The sequence below is a fragment of the Alligator mississippiensis genome, chromosome 14 (assembly GCF_030867095.1).
Source record: "Alligator mississippiensis isolate rAllMis1 chromosome 14, rAllMis1, whole genome shotgun sequence".
In the NCBI taxonomy this organism is placed as follows: Eukaryota; Metazoa; Chordata; order Crocodylia; family Alligatoridae; genus Alligator; species Alligator mississippiensis.
The window spans coordinates 8285563-8304860 of NC_081837.1; the positions used below are offsets into that span (position 1 = coordinate 8285563).

At 42.1% G+C, this 19298-nt stretch overlaps 1 protein-coding gene and 1 long non-coding RNA gene across 2 annotated transcripts in view; one reads left to right on the forward strand and one right to left on the reverse strand.

Moving 5' to 3' along the window:
• Nucleotides 1-19298, reverse strand: part of LOC102563781 (exonuclease V) — a 264829-nt gene that overhangs the window by 175729 nt on the left and 69802 nt on the right. The window contains exon 3 of the mRNA XM_059717112.1: nt 3354-3436. The gene's annotated coding sequence lies outside the window, so the exon portion shown is untranslated. The remainder of the gene's footprint in view (nt 1-3353; nt 3437-19298) is intronic.
• On the forward strand, nt 1204-17507 carry LOC109284569 (uncharacterized). The gene is made up of 3 exons (XR_002092057.2): nt 1204-1554; nt 3027-3095; nt 13612-17507. It is a non-coding gene; the product is annotated as an uncharacterized LOC109284569 (long non-coding RNA).

A 19298-nucleotide genomic window follows, 5' to 3' on the forward strand; every position in this document is an offset into this window, starting at 1 on the left:
GGTGGTGGAATCTCCATCATTGGAGGTTTTTAAGGCCTAGCTTGACCAAGCTTTGGCTGGGATGATCTAGTTGGGGATGGTCCTGCTTTGGGCAGGGGGTTGGACTAGATGACCTCCTGGGGTCCCTTCCAAACCTATTTTTCTATTATCCTATAACAAATATTACTGGACTTCCCATCTAATACCCCATCCAGGGACAGTACTGCCTTTGTTAGTGTAATGTGAACATGTGTAACAGAACTTGCTATTTCAACAGGCATACATGGACGTTGCCTAGGAATCAGGAATCATCGTTTTCCAGTTTGCAGAAGTGTTTTTAAATAAGTTGTTTGGACTCATGGGTCATTTCTGTGCGTGAAATTCTACCAGTTCAGGAACTGGAGAGTCAATTTAATATATATGAATATGAAGGGACATATGCGTTTCTTGTGCTTGTTTAGGAAAGTGTGGGTTTTATCCCAATTTCATTTGCCCATTATGAATTCCCTTAAATTATTCCAAACAAATCAAGATGCAATTTTCAGATATTTCTCCCAGTGTGGGCAGCTTCCTTGTAGGAGGGCTTTTATTATTTTACCACCTGTTTCAGTTCCTCAGACTTGATGCCAACTAGAGCTGGTTTTATAACTAGGAAAAGCAGAAACTTAAACAACTTCCTTGTCACTTGATGAAGTATTTCACACTATGCCATATGCCATTCCTTATGGAAAACTTCCACAGAACGTAATAGAAATTTTTATCATGGCCACATACCTTTATGTTGCTAAGTCCTGGCTGGAAAGGTATTGATGTATGAAAAGAAATTTGTTGCTTATACTATTTTGGATTTGGTTTTGAGTAGGAAGCATAGGACATATCCTGAGAGTGCTGATGCTCATAGGATTCCCAGTCCAATTTGCAGACTCACCGGCTTCATGAACCTTTGCTGAAATTCAGTTTAGGGGAAGAACTGTGCATATTTCCAAAGTGATGGCTATTAAAATGGCAAAACACAGTTGCTAGGAGCAGCATAAGTCTCAACAGCATAGTACCACAGATAAAATACTGGTCACAGTGTTAAATTTCTCACTGCTTTCAGCGGGGTCAGGATTTTGCTCATTGACTCCAATAGAGGTGGGCTGAATTATGACCTGAGGCATCCTACCCAGCATGAGTGGAAACTAGCAGAAGGATATTAACCTCCAAGAGTGCGAGGCAGTAAGCAGTTTATAAGTGACTCTATGGAGACTGGCTTTCTTGCATGCACACCAGCCTCTGGCTTCTTTACTAGTCATTCCATGCAGGAAGAGCGCACACACCAAGCGCGGATGCTTCCTCAGCCTGACAAAGGGTATTTGTACCCAAAAGCTTGCAAAGAAGAATTTTTCCTACTGTTTGATTTGGTCTAATAAAAGAGATCAGATTTACCCAAAGAACCTCTTCTGTCTATGGAGACATGCAACTTATAACAACACTCGAGGAGTTACTAATTAACTATGAAGAGGAAAGTGGAATTCCATACGCATGAAGGGGAAAGTGACTTCAGGCAGGGGGTCAGCAAAGTCAATGCACCAGGTAAGTCCCATTAAGCCTTCAAGAGAAACCATAAATAGACTTAAAAAGTTCTTAGGCTTCATGGCGGCACGTTTCTCAGGCTTGAATTGGGCTCTAACTGACTAACAACCCCCATCTGTTAAATATTCGAGAGAACAAACTGCTCCCACTTATGGGTCTCTCACATGGCCAAAGTCATATCAATCGCTATACATTTAATATTGAGGACTAAATTGCCTGCCCTGGCCTCCAAATGTTTGCATCTTTTTTGAACGTGCCACCTGGTGTACCCGATGAAAGCAAGCATACCCCAATTTTCAATGCCAAAAATCCTGCTCTGGCAAACTGAAACAATATAGTCAGGTGACCAGCTGCCTGATTTCTGTGCGCAAATGGTTGCCTTCACAAGTTAATTGGCTGCACAGACACTTTGGCTGGTACAGTCGATTTGGCACTGCGAACTGAGCATGGAAATAACAAGTTTTTCTTGAAAGTTGGCTGACAATTTGTTCCCAAATGTTTCTGTTTGAACAATTACATTTCGGTTATAAGAATGATTTATATGTACATTTTGCTTATTCTTTTCCCCTCCATTTAAACCACTGAGTTACCTTTTTCCATGAGAAAAATAAATGACCGACATTTCAACCCAGCTTCAATGACCAGCGTGACATTGTGAAGGACGGACCAATATTTGTAATCTCTCCAGACAAGTTGTTAAGTATTTATAGAAACATTTTCTCCTTGGCACAGCTTAAACTAAGTACTGTATCTAATTTCCTCTGGAGAAATGTGTTGGAGAAATAAGAAAGATAAATCTGTCATCATAAATAGTAATAAATAATCTGTCTGACAGGGCTGCTTATTTAGCAAAGTTATTTGAATATTAATAGTTTTTATAGGCACACCTACATGGCAAGAACCATCATGGCCACCGCTCCTGAAGGCACTAAATATAGGATTGCATAATCCTAGTCAAGGCAACACAGGAATGAGTTTACTGCAAGATGTTTACATCTTGGATTACCAGAAGCTTTCCTTTCACAGATAACTATGAATTATATTTACCATTTTCCAAAAGCAGGCTTCAAAGAAGTACATAAACTAAAGTCCCAATGCTGTCCACACTTAAAGGACATACTTAAAGTTAGATTAAATAGTTTTTAGAGATGGCAAGGACAAAGGATTAGTTCAGTTCCCTGCATAACATGGGTCATACCTGGTTATTCTTTTAGCAAGCCCAATAATTTGTGTTTGAATCGAGCATGCCTTCTAGACAGAGAGCTAGGTGAATCCTGCGACTCAGACCACTATTTTTATACAAGGAGCTCAACTATGGAGCTAATATACTTAATATACTTTTGAAGGCTTCAAGAGATGGGGAAGCTACTACTTCCCTGGACATTTGCTCCAGTGGTTCATCTCCTGTTAACATTTGTACCTTACTGGCCTACAGTTTGAGTTTATTGTTAACGTGGATTTTGTTGTTTTAGGCATAAAACCCAGGAAAATCTATCAGGAAATCAACTATTGCTGTCTGGGGCTTAAAGTCTGATGTTCAGGTAAGGACTTGTCTACCAAAGGAAGTTAATTCAGATAGGGGGTGTGTGAGAATTTCAAGTAGGATCTGGAAGAATACAGACTTCTGTCAGACTACTTGAAAATAATTAAGGCACAAAATAGTTCTCCCAGATTAACTGCCTACATGGATGCTTTTATTCTAGAAAAAGCGTACCATATTCCCAATCATTTTAACCCACTTTCAAAATGCACTGCATCAAAGGGGATCAAACTACTTTGGAATAAGAGTTCATACAAACCATGGGGACTCTCTTTTGCAGGAGGATGCATTTCGCTCTCTGTGCCTTGGTCCAGTTCTCTCTCAAGTGATCAGATTGCTTAACTAAAAATAAGTGAAAATAAAAGTACCACTTAGCTCCATACAACTAAAGGTCTCCATGTGGCCTAGCTGATACAGTTGTAGATGATCACTAGGTGTTGCTTTGCAGTACCTGTACTTCTTTCAGGATGGGACTGCATTTTTTTTTCAAGGCACTGAAGTCATATTCAGACTCAGAGTTTGCAAAATAGTTGCCGTAACTTGTCAACGTTTCTCAATTGCTTTTTTTTCAGCTTACTAAAGAGCCATAGAATATGGACTGCCAAATCCTCACCTAAATCATACCTCCTTTGATCTTAGTAGAGCTACCCTGATTCATATCAGCTGAGGATCTGTACCCTAGTTACACCATTTCTAGTAACACAACAAAACAACAGGATCTTTTGCATAAACAAACTGACTCTGTAGCACCAAAAGCCCCAGAAAAGTGCAACAGGGCTGCAAAGTGATTATATATAAATTTATATCTACTTTAAAATCCCTTTACCCTATTGGGGGGAAATGAGAATCAGAACCCAAATCCTATTTTACCTCTGAGGCACCTAAATAGTACTTAAAGACCCAAATGCAGTGCTACTCCACTTAGCTTAAGTCCTTAAAAATAAATTAACGGGTCAACTTATGTAAAGTCTTCATCTCAGCCTTAAGACTAAGGTACATAAAGGACCAAGAAGGTAGAAAACCCACCTCCCTTTTGTGCTAACGATTTTTTGAGCTCTTGAACAGGATGGAATAGGATAAGGGTGGGCAAAATAAGGGCTGTGGGCCAGATCTGGCCCATGGAGGGACTTTGTCCAGCCCATGGCAGGTCCCTCAGTCCCACCTGGCCCAGGCACTGTCTGGCAGTGGTGCATCCTGTCATTCCCTGAGCACACAGCAGGCCTGGGGCAGCTCCATGGCAGGATTGCTTTCGGCAGCTTCTTCTATCTGCCATCGCCACTGGCTCCAGCTCCACAGTACAGGTGGGGACCCACACCACAACCCCGATTCAGCACACCCTGCGTCTGCTCCAGACTCACCTGCTCATGCTGAACAGTGGCAGCAGTAGTGCTACTTGGGCAGAAACTGTTGCTCAGCAGGGGTAAAAGCTGCCCCTCTCTCTCACCACTGCCTGCAGCCCACATGGGGCTGCACCACAGCTCCTCTGTGCTGCCACCACCGGCTCTGGGCTGCCCCGTGGGTACACCCAAGCCACACCCACAGGCAACTGGTAGGGAGAGTATGGGGGGGGCACTTACCCCCCATGAGATTGGCCCCCGACTCTGCACTGCTCAGGATGGGGCAGTTTTTTTGCCATGTGGGCCAGCGACATGTTGGGGGGGGGGGCACTAAGCCACAGCACAGAAGTATAGGAGTGGATATGGGGTTTTTGGCCCGCTCCTGGGTCCGCCCACAAATTGTGCCCCTCCCCCCTAGACTCAGGAGGAACCAGTCACCCTGCCCACACCCCCACAGTATATGAGTAAGACTTCATTTTGAGCTATTATGCAATCGCCTCTATATATACAACACAAACACATACAAATCAGGGCAAAAATATTTTTTAAAATAAAATTTAAACATGTTATTGTGGATGTTTGATTTTTAGCATATAATTTGCTTTTGTTTTCCCATGCCAAGATGGGAAAGCCCCTTCCCAAATGGAGTACTTCTGGGATGAGGGGAGGGACTTCTGGTGGCAAAGGTCAGAGGTTAGGGGGCGGGACTTCCAATCCCCAGATGGCAACCAGGGGGCAGAGCACCTGTCAAAGGGTGGCGCTACTCTTGCGGCCCTAGACAGCTCACCAAAACTCATTAAGTGGCCCTCCACCCGAAATAGTTGCCTGCCCCTGGAATAGGATCACACTTGGATATTTAACTAAAGTTACTCCAGTGAGCTACCGATTTATACCAGAAGTGAGAACAACATTGTATTCTGCAAGTAGAAGCCCCTCATTTGTCAGTAGAATCTACTGTGTTCCTGTGGCTAACTCATTAGACTATGGTTTTAGTTACATTTAATCTATGAAATAAACGAGCAACTCTTATATTGTGGATGTCATCAGGCAATCCATACCCCCCATTTTATAGCTGGGCAAACTGAGGTACAGAGAATAAAGTGATTCACCCAACATCATGCAACAGGCCAAAGGCAGAGTCAGGAAAAGAAATTCTTGGTCTCAGTCCCGAGTATATCTCAGTACTCTGCCCGGGTATATACTTGTCATCACATCATCCACATTTCTAGCTTTCTATATTAGGTTGAACCTAAGGCATTTTGTCTGGAGATAGGTCTGGATAAGAAACCTGGAGCTGAGCAGCCCAGTCTTTGAGAGAGTTAAAACGTGCAGCTAAATGTTATGACTCAGACCTCTATTATGACTCAGCCCTACCACTGAGTTAATATACTTAATTGGCAAACCAGAAATTGTGTGGAGATGCCTAAAGCAGTTGAACCTTACAGACAGCAGAAATAAAATATAAAGCAGAAAAAAGGCCTCTGTTTAACCACAGCTTTTCCCCAACCTCTCTGTAGTTCATATCTTTAATACCTGAAATGAGAGAAGTTTGATTTCCTGCTAGAACATACTGCTGCCTGACTTGCCCTGTATATCAAGTCTATAGTTAAAGTGCACCTGACATCTGTAGCGGAGAAATAACATTTTTTCCCCCCAATTGGGATCTTGCGTTTGAATTACGCAGAAGCTTTTCTGTTCAAAAAATGCTTCAGAGTATGTCAAGAGATGTACTGAAAAGATGAAAGATGAACTAAAAGGACAGGAGATTAAAGGAGTTCAGAGGACTGTTTATTAGCTTTAAAATATTTTTAATAAATAGCATTTTTCCCCCCCAATGTCTCCAAACCATATTAGTCTCTCTTGCTGTGTTGGCTTCAAACATCCTCTCCCCACTCATCTCCATGCATTTCTGTAGTTCTTTTTTTCCCCCCAAGTTGATGGTAATGTAAAAGCTTCTCTCCTTCCTCTACTTTTAGAATTAATAAGAGATACTTAAAGGTTTCATACCTTTTCCAGGACAGGTACCTCTGCCTAAGCAAACAGGGGTTAAGGAGGAAGCTGAAAAGGCATGGGGGGAAGGAGAAAGAGAAAAAAGAGCTAGTACTTGGATTTTTCAAATGGAGACAGAGGGCGCATCCAGATGAGCATGCGTATGTAGGCTTCCCCCACACTGCTAGTTTGCAGCGCGGTGGGTTTTTCTCAACACCGGGAGATCCCAGTATCAAAAAAACCAGTATCAAAAAAAGTGGAGTAGCACGTGCTGCCCAAAACCAAAGCCTGGCTGGCTGAAGCCGTGCTCCAGCTGCAGGCCAGGCTCTGCACACCTGGATCACTGTCTCTGGAGCCCTGGGAAGCCCCCAAGACCCCAGGTAAGGCTGCCGGGGCCAGCCCAGGTGCTGGCCCCAGCCTCCCTTACCCCACTCGGAGCAACTTGCCAAGTGCCAGAGTGCATGTGCATGGGCTTTCCTCAGGGACAAGTAGCAGTGGCGCAACTATGTGCCGCCACTATTTGTCTCCAGGGAAACGCATATGTGCACTTGTCTGGATGTGCTCCGAGAGTCAGGGGGCCAGGTCCCACTGAAATCCAGTGGGATTTGGAGACCTACTTCCTTAAGTTCCTTTGGGAATCCTAATTCAATGGAATGGTAGTACAAGAAATGAGGAAATGGGGGGCAAAAAATCAAGAGGTCATTAAGAGAGAGGAAAAATCCATACATGGGCAGACTCCTGTCAACCTGCCAAGGCCACTCTCGAATAGTGAGTGAAAAAGTAGGCACTAATAAGGTATCTCGACTCATTTGATGACTCATTCCTTTGCCTTAGACTGCTGTTAACACTGTGAATTGACCCTTTGCAATGCATTTCAAAAGATGAATCATAGAATAGCAAATTTTCCCTTCATTTTTTTTTATCAACGGAGAAAGATTCAGTGGGGTACAAATTCAAAGGGAAACAACCTGCAGGTGTTACCCAAGCAAAACTCCCAAAGACTTAATGCCATTATGCTTGTATACATCCTAAAAGATCACAAGTAACAGGAAGATGCCAGGCCACGCCCCAAGAAATGGCAATGCATCAGAGGATGGTAGAAAGTTTAAGTGTCATTATTTTGACTTCCTGTAGCACCAAATGAATTCAGCAGGGATTTTGCTGTTGACTGAATTTAATGCGTACAGCTTTAACGAGTGCCTGACTTCAGCCGTCTTGCTTTGTGTGGCCCCATAAAAAACCGATGGCATTTGCAACGTTGCTTGTGTGTGGAAGGGAGCTCATGGTTTTGAAAGCGGGATAATGATAATACAGTAAGCCCAGCAAAGGACAGACATGGCAGTGGGCTTATCACAAGTACTGTCCCAGCTCAAATTAGGTGGCTGAAAATAGACTTTTATCCATAAAGGAGGGTTGCCTTTAATTCGCTCTTAAACGGAGAGTACAGGCTATGCCACATTTTATAAAATATAACTCAGTGGTACAAGCTTTTCTTCTTGCTTGGCATAGCCGTGGCATCTTGGCAACTCTGATGTTAACAGCATGAGATGTCACAACAGTGCTATGATGCTTATTATCCCATTGCGTTCTTTTATTTTATTCCCCATGTATTTCAGTCTGTTGTATAATATACATTTTTCAAGTTAAACCTCAAAACAATGAATACAAATGAGCAGGAAAGCGTTCGTTTTCTGAAGAAGGGGATTAATTAGAGCAACGTCATGCAGCATTATATACGAATGCATTTCTACTAGTACAGCATTTGAATTAATGCATTAGAGAGACAAATCAAAGCCTACTTCAAAGCGATCATGCTCCATATGTTTATGTAAAACATTACGGAGTGGTATCAAGGTAGACTGTTGTCAGAGATGGCATCCCTGAATCAATTCTCAGATTTCCAGATCGCTTCTGCCACAATAAAAAAACACTCTTGACCCCTTTGCCCCTTTCATAAAAGCATCAGGAATGCAAGACTTACTCTATAGCATCCACCAGCCAAGGCTAAAGAGACCTCTGATCTCCAGTTTAAATCAAACATTATTAGCTGAGGTCAATGTCTAGGATCTGACCTGTTGATTTCAATTTTGTACTGTTTGCTTTCCGTTACTGTGTAAATAGGGTTCAGGGGTGAAATTTGTGCAGAGGGGTGGAACAAGACCAGTGTGTCACACGGATCCTCCAAACAGGACATTAAATAGGACTGAAAAGTAGCACGTGTACCTGTAGTTCTTTGTAGAGGGGAAAGGCCACCAAGCTAAGTGTGGGTTTTTGGATATGGCCTTACAAATGGTGATTCTGTGCTTCTATTTTCTTTTTTGCATTAAACTGTTCAGGTCAGGTCCTTAGCTGAAGCAAGTCAGGACAGATGAGGGCCGGACCGTACAATACATTTACACTAACGCAGTCAATGTTTCCAAGGAGCAGACATACAACGTACAGCCCTATACCAGTGTCACTCACTCAAACTGGGGAAGTAAAAAGCACCAGTGTCAGGCATACCAGTGTACATTCCTTGTATCTGCAGTTTTCCCTGGGATCGCTGTTTGCTCATGGCAAGCAGTCTATTACTTGCTCTCCCACACATACGAACAACGTGTTGTTAAAGCCTACAGCGTATCTACTAAGAATAGCTACCCTGGTATAGCTGCGTGTCTGTCTGCTTCAGATTCTGGTATAATTATACCGGAGTACAAAGACTGTGCAAGTACCCTGCTGCAAACATGACGTGTGTTAAAACCCTGAGACTGACAGAGCTATGCTGCTTTACAGAAGATGAGGATCTGGTTTTTCTCAGCTAAAACATTGTATTGTTATATTTTGCACAAAGTGTTTGGCAACTATGAAGGCTTTGTGCTAACACAATTGATTGATGGCAATCACGCTGTAAATGTGCATGGGCTTAGATCTCAGACAGAGAATCTGATTCTGCTTTTGCATGCACCCTTTTTTCCCCCCACTGGTGTAACTCCAGCGACTTCATCACTGGTCCCCATGACTTACGCGAGTGAATTGGGCCTGGAATGATCATGCCTTCTGCTCAATGCCCTTGCTGGCTTATAGAATTGCTTATTTATTGCAAGCTCTAATCCTTTTCCTGCATCAAGGCTGAAGCTTATCTTTTGGATAAGACAGAAAACTAAAGTCTCTTCTGTCCCTGTGCGCATGGAAATTAAAAATCCCCATGGCACATCTTGAAAAGGGAAAGGAACAGGCTTATTATCAACCTTGCTCTATCATTATTTTTGTCTCTCTCTGACTCTCCTTTCTCAGATTTGTTCTCAAGTCCAGATCTCTTGCTGAAATAAAACCAACGTAGCACCTTGAACTGTGGTGCTGTGACGCCGATTTGCACTGGCTAAGGATCTAGATCAAGGCCACAGGTGCAGCCCTTGCTGAATGCACAGTGTTGAATTGCCAATACTGTATATCACCGAACTACCAGTATCATCCATTAGCATAAGCTGCTTCTACAGATCTCATGTGCAGAGGACAATAATAGAAAACCAGGTCTATGTTACCTTGACTTTAATCACGAGAATGACAAAACCGCACAGAACAGAAACATAGATAAATTCCCAGAAGATAGGGCATTTTGCCTGAATAAAAACTAAATTAGGCAACTGGCCACTTCTGCATTTTATTGTAATGTAACTCATTATAAAGAAAGGGCCAAGTCTTCAATTAATGTAAATCAATGCAACTTGGCTAGTTTTTTTTGGAGCTCTGTTGATTTACATCCTCAATTTTTCAAGTAAATTTGGGAGTTTGTATGTGCAACGTCATGGAATCCAAAGAGCTCAGCTTTTAGCCTTGGGAGTTTTTAGCTAGAGAGAAAAAAAAAGGGGGGGTGGGGAAGGGGAGGAGGCAACAACAATCTTCTGATGAAAAGATTACTTTCCCCAGCCTTGCCTGGCACAAAGAGAGACTTTGCTGTGTAAATCAATATAGTTTTGCTACAGCAAGGCAGCCTTGCAGAAAGCTATCTGCAGGAAGCCAGCTAGAAATAGAAACAGCAGCAAAAAGTGTGAAATGGTCTCCTCTCAGAGTTAATGAATAGGGCATAACCTCTTCCAAAGAAGTCCCCACTACATCAGTTCAAGGGAATCGCAGGCCTTTAAAAAAAACAAAACAACCCCCCCCAAATCCCTTACCTTTTTAATTTGCTTTAAATAATAACAATCTGATCCCAGTGCTCTTTCCTGCTCAGGGCAGGGGGTCGGACTTGATGACCTAATAGGTCCCTTCCGACCCTAAAATCTATTAAATCTATGAAATAATAATAATAATAATACACAGTGTGTTAAGACTGCAATGCCTATAATCAAAGGAAGAAAGAGCAACTGTATAACAGTATCGAATACTGGATAACACTATGTTAGATGGGACTGATGGAGTGGTGAAAGCAGGGAAGAATTTGACTGGTTATAAAAAAAAAGCAATTCCAAGGGGAAACTTTGAATAATTAAACTGTCAATTGTAAAAGCTCTCAACTGGTCTGATTCAACACCTTCCGAAATCAATGACAAACCTCATGCTAACTTTGATGGACTTTGGGTAAGAGTCAGTAGGAGATGACAGGTCTTTCCCATTTTTAGTTTATATGGCTTCTACTCTGAATTATAGGCCAGATTCTCTACTGGTACAAAAAGAGGGAGTTATACTGCTTTTGACTGATCTGCACTGGATGCCATGCTGGAACGTATGCTTTGGTTAAATGCAAGTAATTAGGCGCAAAGAAAATTGCATGGCCTGTTTACAAAATGGCAGACAAGATGAGCTATTGTTGGCCCTGGCCTTGCAATCTATGAATCAGTTCGTACTAGCAAATAATCTAGTGGCGTCTGATACCAGTTGGGTTTGCTAGTCAAGATGACAAAACCAGTTTCAGAAACAAAAATATTTTGTTGAACCTCACTTTCACAAATAAATTTAAGAGCGTGGGTAGAGGTGGAGCGTTTCCTTATTCTTCCCAATTAACCACTCTCCCTATATTAAACATTAATTTCAGGCAAGTGGGTGACATCATAACAAGGATTATTATCTAAAAGTGAAATATTGCAGTTGGGCAAGAAACCTTCTGTCTCCTGAAAAATTTCCAAAGAAAACTTTAACATTTTCATGAAAAAGGTAGATTTCCACTGAAAAATAGAAAGCCGAACACCCCCAAACTTTCAATTACTGGAAAGCAAATGCTCCAAATCGAAAGTTTGGGGGTTTCAACACCAACAAAATCCTGAAAATTTTCGAAGAAATTATAACTTGTAGAACCCCACACCCCATTTAATTAGAAAGTAATTTTCCATTAAACGGTATTTTGTAACTGTGTTACAGTTTATCTAGACTTTAGAAATGCCAATGGATGATTAAAATGAATCACTTGCAATACAGCACCCAGGCTGTTAAAAAAATTCCATTTAAAATTAGTCTCTGATAAAAGTGACCATTTATTTGTTATTAGCTAACTGGAGACTAGAGAGGAGATAGGCAACTTGAAGATGCCATTACTTCATTATTTTGCCAGGTATCCAGGTGGTAGCTATATTGGTGTAGAGGAAAAAGGAAGCAGAACGTGTGGTAGAGGTGATATCTTTTATTAGACCAACTAGATTTTTGCAAAAAAATAAAATAAAATAAATTAATTGCAAGCTTTTGGGCACAAGCACCTTTTTTCAGGGATTGGAGAAAAGAAATATGAACTTTCATTTCTACCCAGAACTTTTACAATCTTTTTTCCGATGCCTGAAAAAAGGGTGTTTGTGCCCAAAAGCTTGCAATTAAAGATTTTTTTTTGCAAAAATGTAGTTGGTCTAATAAAAGGTATCACCCTTACCATGAGTTCTGATTCATTATTTTGCTGCTGTCAGCCAGGATTATATTATGTTCCACTAGACTGCACCAGGACATTCCCATGCTTGAATGTCAGCAATGTTTGCTGACTGCTTAATTAGATCAAATGGGATCTAAACTTTTGGGTGCTTGCTGAACTGAACCTGGACTTCGAACCTTTTGAATACGTCACTTTAATTTGACCTCTGTTCTGCTGCTAACCCCCTTTTTGTTGTTGCTGCAATGGAGATAATTAAACTGCAAATAAGCACTGCAGTGCAGATGTTCACATAATCACGGATGTGATTCAGGGTCAAGTGTCGCACCTGTAATATGCTTTGCCCTGAACAGCTCCACATGACTTGAAATACAACAGCATTTCATATCATAATCAATGCAGCGAAATTTAAGAGACTGGGAGACTCTGGAGAATGAATGACGGTAGATGAATAAGCATTAACCTATACGGCAGAACAGAAAGTTAGCCATCCGACTACTATTGAAATCCGAGCCCCTAGCTCCCTCAGATGTTTCTGAAAATCTTATTCATCCATGCTGGAAAAGTAGTATTGCTATCACATGGCTGTTCTCTGGCCTCATGTGGAATGAGCTGGGCTTTGGAAAGGAGAACAGATCACAGTGAATTAGAAGGGGCAACGTGAGCTGGCGTGTCTACATGAGCCACTAACATCACAGTAGACTAATTCTGCTGTTCATTACCACGGCTGGCAAAAACCATGCTAATGCGCTAATCTACTGCTCGTTAGCATCACATAAAAACTGGTTGTCAGCGTTAATGCGCAGTAGCGCCAATTATGGTGCATTAAGTGTAGTACCTGTAATTACTGGTACTAAACTTAATGTGCCGTAATTACGGTTCATTAATGAACGTGTAGACACGGCCAACTGTGTTCCATCTGCTTGGCAGCAACTCTCTCTGCGTCCACTCTTATCCCAGAGTAAATGAAAGATAAACCACAGTAGCTCAGCCCTAAACCAGTTTTCATGCTTAGCTCTAAACCAACTGGTTTAACCTCCACTTACCAAAGGGTAAGAACAGGTATGTGGATAGTTACTACAGAGCATCTGATGCCCTACCCCCTTTTATTTCACTGTTTAGCTAAATTTCGATGTCGGTGGAGACAGGTGTCCACTCTAAGATCCATCACTGGCACTAAGTGACACTACCACTTCTGCACTATGAGAATACCCAGAGGCCAGTTGTTTGTTTGTAGAATAAAGCTAACAGGTTTCAGGAGCATTAAATTCAGTTTAACAATATCAAAGCTAAAAACATAACCAAAATATTCTCAATAATGTTTCAAATATATTTTATTTCCTTTCCCCTCCCATGTTTTACAGACTGGCCTATTTTTGTTTGTCTCACCATTGAGATCCAACCCTTGCGATGCTGGTATGAAGAACGGTTTGCTGGATGAGAGCCAAAAAGGAGATGCCTTTGTGCCTCCTTGATCCTCGGATGTACTGGGAGCCCTCAGCATGCTTTGTGAAAATCTCAGGGTTATTCTAATTAGCACGAAATAGTAATGGCCCCTGGGGAGGTTTTATTCTAGCTGGAGATTGCTGGAGCACAAAGATATTCTGATCATATTCCTTTCCCTTCATTATGTCCAGTACATTATAGATCGTGGGAGATGGGTGGCATAAAGCCAGCTCTCTGTCACTAAGGGAAGTCCCCCAGTGGGTATTACAATTGCAGTGCACTGTTGGAACAACGTAAAGAGGCCAGGATCTGATCTGATCTGACGTGTAAGTGCAAACATACTTTATATAGTCATTATAACATAGTAAAAAACCTGCTGTGGAATAGCAGGGCTTATAAACCTGCACCAGGCATACTGCAGCATCAGACTTTTAGAGAGATAAGTCTCGTTCATTCACGGTTACCCTTTCCATTTCTCACCTTTCTAATTCCCACAAACGCTTCTGTTCACAAACGTCTCAATGCTGCAGCACTGACAACACGCTGAATTACTCTAGTGCGCTTTGCAGAGAGAGGGCACGGATGAGTAGACAAACCCTCTAAGTACAAAACCAGGGGAACAGATGGTTGCGACAAGGCACTTATTTTTGCACAATAAGTGTTAGTGGACTCCCCCGAGATCTGACGTATGCTGGAGAAGCTGCTAAATGGCCACAGTGAGTCAGCTGCAGCACTGATAAGAAATAAAACTTTTCTTATTCATATGTGCAAGCCAAGTCCTTCTGTTTTATTCCACGCTTAACCCTTCGGTGGAATTCCTTGCTGATGGGGGCTCAGATAGCTGCTTTCCTGGGTCATAGGAAAGCCAACAGAACTCCCCTTGGACCTTGGTTGAGTCATAGGAAATAGTGTTTAGCTAGGTAGGGGGATACTTGCTCAGACGTACAGAACCACATAGCTGGTGCTGTAGTGGGGTAGACCAGTAGGCCATCTTGTTCTACATCAAGTCTCTAACAGTGGCCAGTACTAGCTGTTTAAGATGAGGATGAAAGAAGAAATCCTACAGTAGGCAGTTGCTGTCTACAGTTATCACTTGTCCGCATAGAAAGTTTCCTGGCAGCTCCAAAAAGTGAGAGGTTAGAGTAATTTTGGAGCATGAAGTTGTATGTCTCTTCCAAAGTGCCGCTGTTGGGGTTCCTCTGAGCATTCGGTTCCTCCGTGAATGCGGTGTTGGTTACAGTGCTCACCTTCAAGGGAACAAAGGAAGTTGTCCTTCCTGTTGTGTGTTAACAGGGACATTTGTGTGTGAACAGGGACATCAGCCTTTATCTTGCACCTCTGGTGTCAAGAAGAGGTTCGCCATTGAGTTCAGGATGCAGAGGGCTAGCTTTCCTTTTAAGCATCCTATAGAACAACGTGAGCACAAACCACTTCATCCTTGCAGATGGATTGAGCTAGGTGGGGAGAAGCTGAGCTCTTTTAAAATCAAGGGCTCTACATTTATCTTGCAGGCAGGTGCTGTGTATACTTTCGCCCAATCCCTCCACTGGTGACATGGTAGGTTGAATCATTCATTCACAGCAACTGAGAGGTGTGTGGCTTTAAAATGTAGTCCTCTCATAAACGGTGATGAATGGCTGTCCTAGGGCACATCTACACTTCCTCCGTGCTTAGCCTAGGAATGCTGCAGTGAAGCACGACTCACTCGACTGTGCTCCAATTGCCCCCGCGCCGTTCTTAAGCTCCCCGTCTCAGTCATGCTTAAAGCCACCCAGTCACCACTGCTGCAAGGTGACTACGCTGCCTCATTTCCAGGATTTGGTATGTGCAAAGCCAGACACTGCACAAAGGTAGGACAGGCATGCTCTTGCAGAGCTCTAGTGTGGATAACATTTGGTTGCTTCCCTAAAACCCTTGGGTCTGCAGTGTCAACCTGGAAATCTTGTCTGGACAAGACTGGGCGAGATTTCTGGCATCCGCTTCAGGTTAAGGTTTGGCTAGGTCTCTCTTATCAGATCTTGACACTTCTGGTCCCAGCTTCACTCAGGAACTGCTGGACATCTGAAAACACCCTAATTAAAAAATCAGCCCTCTTCCAAATTTCTGAGAATGTTGGTCTGTTGGAAGAAGATTGCCTTTAAAAATAAGATTTATCCAAATTGCTTTGTGTATCCCTATCTGTGACGTCCGCTCACAGCAGCAAAAGTGGCCTCTGACTGGGTGAAGAGCAAAACTATAAGTCTGCCGGACAGGAAACAATTAGCATGTGGCTGAGGAACATATTGGCAGTTAGATACTACCTCAGCCTCGTTGAAGAACAATAAGTCACCCAGCAGTGTTAGAGACTCAGTCCTGGTCTACACTGGAAACTTGGCTCATGCAGTACCATTGATCAGAGGGATGTTTCATTTTACAATATGCACATAGCGGCAAAAGCTGTACATTAGATACGTGCATATCAGCAAAAAAGTTCCTTTGGGCTGGTTAATGTTGCATCGACACTAGAAAATTTAACTGGCACGGCAATACACCAGCCAACATTTTCAAGCGTAGGTAAGGCCTGGTATATGTGTGGACTTAGGAAGCCTGCAGAATTCAAACCTTTTATCATTTCACGTTGTCAAGTTTGTGTGCCCTTCAAACTTTCTTCGCAACTCTTGGTTGACTGGATGACTACTCTAGACTTGGTGTTCAAGGTGCTCTAAAGCCAGCTCTAAAGCTCATATCAGCGACACTCAAAAATGGAAATGAGATGACCTGTTTGACATTTACAGTAATTAATCATTGGAAGAGATTGCTGAAAAGATGTAAATTCTCCACCTTTTTTTGTCATTAAATGTAGTCCAGACGCCTTTCTAAGAAATGCTCTAATTCGACTGCATGCTATAGGAGTAGAACCACACTAGACGTGCATTCTGGCTTTAAAATCTATGAATGCTACTCAAAAATCAGCTACTAATTTTTAGGACCAGATCCCGATTCTATTAGTAGTCCTGCTGAATATAATCATTGTCCCTTTGATTACAATGTGAGTATGGGTATAATGATGAATGAATGAAAATAAAGCTAAAATAAATTTACAGAAAGATGTAAGACAGGAAAGGGATAACAAACGGATAAAGACAAGAGAGGTCATCTTTGGGGGGAGGCTGGGGAGAAACAAGGCATCTCATTTCCTTGCTATTTTCCTAAGAAATTCACTCTCATTATCTCTCGTTGAAGGTCATGTCTAACAAAATAAGAGAGTCGAGAAGTGAGGTAATGATTTTCAATTTCTGTCACATTACAAGAATGAAACACCCTGCTCTGTTTCATTAGGGCTCCAGGTGACTTGTCACCGGAATACTTAGCCTCCATTAAAACTAACTCAAAAATACAATGAGATCAGACTTTCAAGTCACCAAAGAAAACTACTTCTGACAGACCATGACACAGTGGATTATTTTGTACAGTCTCTTTAAGCGCAACTGGCTGCTATGGGAATGCACTCCACCCCGATTTCTGCCAGGCCTGGTACAATACGATAATATAAATCCCCTGGTGTTTTTCTTTGAGGAAGATGCTATATTGTTGTCTTTTCCTTTTTCTCAGTAGTGACTGTGGATGTTTTCTGTCCAAAGGTTGGTAAATGGGAATTACACCTCATAACGCTCCTGTTTCTGTAGACACAGAACCAGTACCTGCCCCACAGTACATTACTCTCCTGGTTAACGGGATTATTTTAGGTGCAAGGTCCTACTCTACAGTAGGACCTTTCTAACATTGTATTTTCTGTAACCTAGTTGCATTCCCCTCCTTACCCCCATCCCTCCTATGTTAGTCCTTTGCTTGGGCGATCTGTATTTCCCTACTGACTTTGTCATCTTTTTGGATTCATAACTCTTAACATCTACTAATAAAATGCAATCTGTGTTTGGTCCCTGCAAACGTAAGAGCTAGCATTGTTATTATTATAAGGAATAGGTGAGCTGGAACAGAAAATAAGAACTTCTGCCTTGACTTCCAGTGATGGCACTTCAAAAATCCCTGGAGAGAGATACTCTGATACAATCCAGATGCATCTTTTTTATTTAATTAGAGGTGGTTTGATATTTGTAGAAGGAAAATGGTAACTTTTACCAATTAAGCCCAAAATATATATCTATATAGATATATATATAGATCTATGGTTTATAGATAAGTTTTTTCTTTTCCTTTTTCTTGGTAGTGACCATGGATGTTTTCTGCCCAACGGTTGGTAAAAGGGAATTACATGACATAGTGCGACACAGAACCAGTACCTGCCTCACAGTACATTAATCTCCTGGTTAATGGGATTACTTTAGGTGCTATATAGGTTTATATCTATAGGCTTACACACACACACACACACCCCCTAATGATTAAATGCAGCATCCATAGGGATGACAAGTAACTGGCCTCCAAATAACCCATGGGGTACAATAACCTATTAACAAATCCACTGTATTCCTATCCTGTCAATTTACTGCTTCTCACCAAGCCCACCTAAAAATAGGATATGCAGATAAACAGTTGCACTCCTTTCCCTTCACCAACCTCAGACTCAGCCAGGGAAAACAAACTAACACCCTGCTAATCACAAATCTCTTTCCATTTGTTTCCTTACACTCATCAACTTCTGTATTGGCTTATAGACTTTTGTTCAATTTGATCCAGAAAAAAGAGGGTCATGCACAGCAGGTAAGAGCCAGTAAACAGCTTGGAGAACCATCAGAGCCGTTCAAACAGCATGGGAGTATGAAGGCCAGAAACTTTCTGCAATAGCACTGATATTGCAACTCATTTTTTACTTGTTTTGGACAGTCTGTAGCACTGTAATATATCTGCTTACCTTAGGAGCCAGGAACCTAATGGCTTGGGCTAATGCTGGCTGATATAAGGAGATCTTAAAGGCACCCCTTCAAGTTAAGCAGACTGTAGCAACACGAATGCCTCCTACTGAAAAACTGGTACTTTCTGCAGTGAAGCTAGCAGTGTAGCTAGACTTTGAATAAGAGGTGATGCTGATCCAGGTTTCCAGTCATATACCCTGAAGCAGAAAATGTTGCTGTATTTTGGAGTGTTCAATCCTGAAAACTGGAATTGGGCGGGGGAAAAAAAGCAACATTGTCCAAGTGACACAGAAGCCTTGGTCACCTTTTCAGAAGCAACCAAGGCATGTAGGGACAGACTTTGAAAGATATGTAGGTGCTTAAACATGGAGAGAGATGCTGTGAGGGACCGGGATGTTCTTATGAGAATCTATGGCTGAAGTCTCTGTTACTGACACTTCCACTGGCAAATGATTGACAGTTTTACCTTATTCCCACAATATATTCTGTGCTGGCCAGTACACTGGCAGCCTTGCCCACACTAATGTGTTGAGTCATCTTGTTCTGTACTATACTTGGAAAGACTACAAGAGATGCCTACTTGAAAATGCCTTGACAGATTGGGCATATACATTTCCATGGAAGTTAGGTACCTAAACTGCTTTGGCTTTTTGAAAATCCCGCTAGGCACCTGCCTGCATGTCTCCGTTCCTAGACACCTTTGAAAATCTAGCCCCGAGGAGCTCAAGCCTCAGTAAAATAAATCAGTGGAA